The sequence below is a fragment of the Sinocyclocheilus grahami genome, unplaced genomic scaffold, assembly GCF_001515645.1.
Source record: "Sinocyclocheilus grahami isolate Dianchi unplaced genomic scaffold, SAMN03320097.WGS_v1.1 scaffold2936.1, whole genome shotgun sequence".
NCBI classification, from domain to species: Eukaryota; Metazoa; Chordata; class Actinopteri; order Cypriniformes; family Cyprinidae; genus Sinocyclocheilus; species Sinocyclocheilus grahami.
Genome location: NW_015508109.1, coordinates 8,989 through 12,355, shown reverse-complemented (window position 1 = coordinate 12,355; position 3,367 = coordinate 8,989). Strand labels below are relative to the sequence as shown.

The following is a 3,367-nucleotide window of genomic DNA, read 5'->3' as shown; positions in this document are numbered from 1 at the left end:
AAGAACCGGGGGGGGGGGGGACTAGCTTGATTTCTCTGAAGGCCTCTTGGTTTGCTGAAGCATAATAAAAGCACTTTCACAGAGGGATGCAGTTATGTGTTGCAGTTTGTCTTTGTCAAACCAAACAGTTGTCTCTTTTGTGCAAAAAAGGCACTTTGAAGAAGCAAAAAACATCTTCGTATGCAGTGACATCAGTTGCAAAGACTTGCAAACTTGTACGGCAAATGACGTCTTAAGAGGTCAAATACTCAAAAAAATCTTCTTTGGAATCTTAAAAGTGCTCTATTTGTAAATGCTTTTATGACATTAAATTACAAAATGAGCAAAAGATCAAATATTATGAGTCAGAAGAGCTACAAGAAAATGCTCAGCCTTTAAACAGAAAAAAATTGCTTATAAAGAATTTATTTATTGATATGAGTGTAAAGTTTCATAATTCTTTGCTGTAAATTAACTGTATGACAGCTAGTAGTCATAGAAGTGTGTGGGGGAGGAATCAACATGCATATTACAAATCTATTACACCCATATTACCCAGTTATATATTAATATGCCAAACATTGCGGCATGAACTTTGTTCCATTGTTGCATTCTAACTGACATTTTCTGTACTAGCGGCTGTTTAAAAAAATAGGAGCACAAGTACAAGTACAAGAGGAATCTACTCATGAAAACAAATTGACAAGTTAAGTTACTCACTGTTTTAATGAGGTTTCAAATGCTAGTTTTTCTTTGCTAATGTTAGTTTTGACTGGGTAAAAAATTTCAACACTGCGCCCAAGAAGCATCCACAATGTGGATCCTTAAACTTCGTAGTCCTTAAACTTGATTTTCCTTCAGTCCTTCATTCTACAATTACAACATATGAAAATATTTACATATTAAATTGGTATTAGGAACTGGGGATCAGTTATTCATTAAGCTCCTGTGTGAAATATGTGGTTTCTTCTCCTTCAAAAATGACTGTGCATGTCCCACATCCCATTGCGGTGAGGTCGGCTACTGTCTTCATCTTCTTCGATGATGCTTTGACAATAAAATATTGAGAATCTCGAACTGTCACAAATCTTCACAGACAGAGAAACGAGATTATGAGAGACTCGTGTGATGTTGATATGTACAAAAATATCCAACTTATTCACGACCTTCAGCTTTCTGGATGAAAACATCCTAAATACTAGATATGCTATGGATTCCTTATTTCCCCTTGGCCTGTAATTCCTTTCAGTTCAGATCAATTCTGATTCATCCACAAGTCCACATCAAAGTATCCATGTTTGCTTGGCACAAAATAGACCAATGGTTGTGAGCTCCTCAGAGTTCCATAGCAAAAGCCTGTCATTTATGGACGGTTGACAGATATTACAGCTTCAACCGACACAATACAGACTCAAAAGATGAAACAGGACTCAGATGTTGACGTAGATTATTTTGTCGCTCTAGTTCTGAGGAGTTTGGCCTTCTGTCTGTTCCTCTGAGCGCTCATGTGGCCGGTGTTTCAGCCTGCAGGCTGGACATGCGGATCTGTGAGCTGCTCTTGCTGAGGATGGAGAGCTGTGTGCCCCCATTCACACCACTGCTGGCCAGGGACGGATGCCTGCGCTTTATATCCCCCGCAAAGTACCGGTTCACCGTCCAGCTGCGCCATTTTCGTTTGATTTCTGACTGCACCTTTCGGGAGAAACTTCAGTGGGTTATTAAGCTGATTGGATCCTACAGGAGGAGATCTGCAGATCTCTTTCCATGCTGCTCATGGACTAGCCTGAATTTTAAATCCAGTTGGTTAATAATTTACATGTATATCCGGTATAATGAGCACTGCAATGAGAAAGGGCCACCAGAGACATTGCTTTATGCAAATAGAATCCTATTTGAATGTTTTACTAGTTGGAATTTATAATAATAAAATCTGATTTTCTAAAATACTAAAAAAAACGATACTTTTATAATAAAATAAATTTATATTAAAATTAAAATATACATTTGTGTTTGTTTTTCACAGATGCTTTTATCTAAATCGCCTATCACAGCTATGCAGATGATACCCAGATTTACCTAGCCTTATCTCCAAATGACTACAGCCCCATTGACTCCCTCTGCCAATGCATTGATGAAATTAACAGTTGGATGTGCGAGAACTTTCTTCAGTTAAACAAAGAAAAAACCGAAGTCATTGCATTTGGAAACAAGGATGAAGTTCTCAAGGTGAATGCATACCTTGACTCTAGGGGTCTAACAACTAAAAATCAAGTCAGGAATCTTGGTGTGATTCTGGAGACAGACCTTAGTTTCAGTAGTCATGTCAAAGCTGTAACTAAATCCGCATACTATCATCTCAAAAACATTGCAAGAATTAGAGGTTTTGTTTCCAGTCAAGACTTGGAGAAACTTGTTCATGCCTTTATCCCCAGCAGGGTGGACTATTGTAATGGTCTCCTCACCGGCCTTCCCAAGAAGACCATTAGACAGCTGCAGCTCATCCAGAACGCTGCTGCCAGAATTCTGACTAGAACCAGAAAATCTGAGCATATCACAGCAGTCCTCAGGTCCTTACACTGGCTTCCAGTTATATTTAGGATTGATTTTAAAGTACTTTTACTCGTTTATAAATCACTCAATGGCCTTGGACCTAAATACATAGCAGATATGTTCACTGAATATAAACCTAACAGACCACTCAGATCATTAGGATCGAGTCAGTTAGAAATGCCAAGGGTTCACACAAAACAAGGGGAGTCTGCTTTTAGTTATTATGCCACCCGCAGTTGGAATCAGCTTCTAGAAGAGATCAGATGTGCTAAAACATTAGTCACATTTAAATGCAGACTCAAAACTCATCTGTTTAGCTGTGTATTTATTGAATGAGCACTGTGCTACGTCCGAACTGATTGCACTGTATTTTATGTATAATCGTTTTCTATTTTTTATTTTTAAATTCATTTTAAATCTATTTCTAAATCATTATTAAAGTTTTCAAGTTCCCCGTTTTATTGTTGTGATTTTTTTATTATTTTACTTCCTTTTATGTAAAGCACTTTGAATTACCATTGTGTATGAAATGTGCTATATAAATAAACTTGCCTTGCCTTGCTATGCTCACGTCATGTTTAGTTACTCTTTTTGTATTCAGTCCCTCAGTTTCAGTCAGTCCTAGATTGCCTTTACTTTTCTTCAATGCTCATTGATTATAGTCTTTGCCTTAAGATTTTAAATACAAGGCTCTAGATCCTCTGCTCCTCCTTCCTTCACCTGGCCAGTGTAACACATTAGGGTTGTCACATTATTTTGGTAATTGAGTAATTGGTCGACTATTTTGACAATTAATCTAATAATTTGGTGGTAAGAAAAGGGGAACGAGATACTGCGT

The 3,367-nt window shown here is 37.6% G+C and overlaps 1 long non-coding RNA gene across 1 annotated transcript in view; it reads right to left on the bottom strand.

Annotated features, from left to right (window-relative positions):
* Positions 1-21: 21 nt before the first annotated feature.
* Positions 22-3,367, bottom strand: part of LOC107575839 (uncharacterized) — a 4,599-nt gene continuing 1,253 nt past the window's right edge. Inside the window, exon 4 of the long non-coding RNA XR_001607949.1 lies at positions 22-1,671. This is a non-coding gene — a long non-coding RNA (uncharacterized lncRNA). The remainder of the gene's footprint in view (positions 1,672-3,367) is intronic.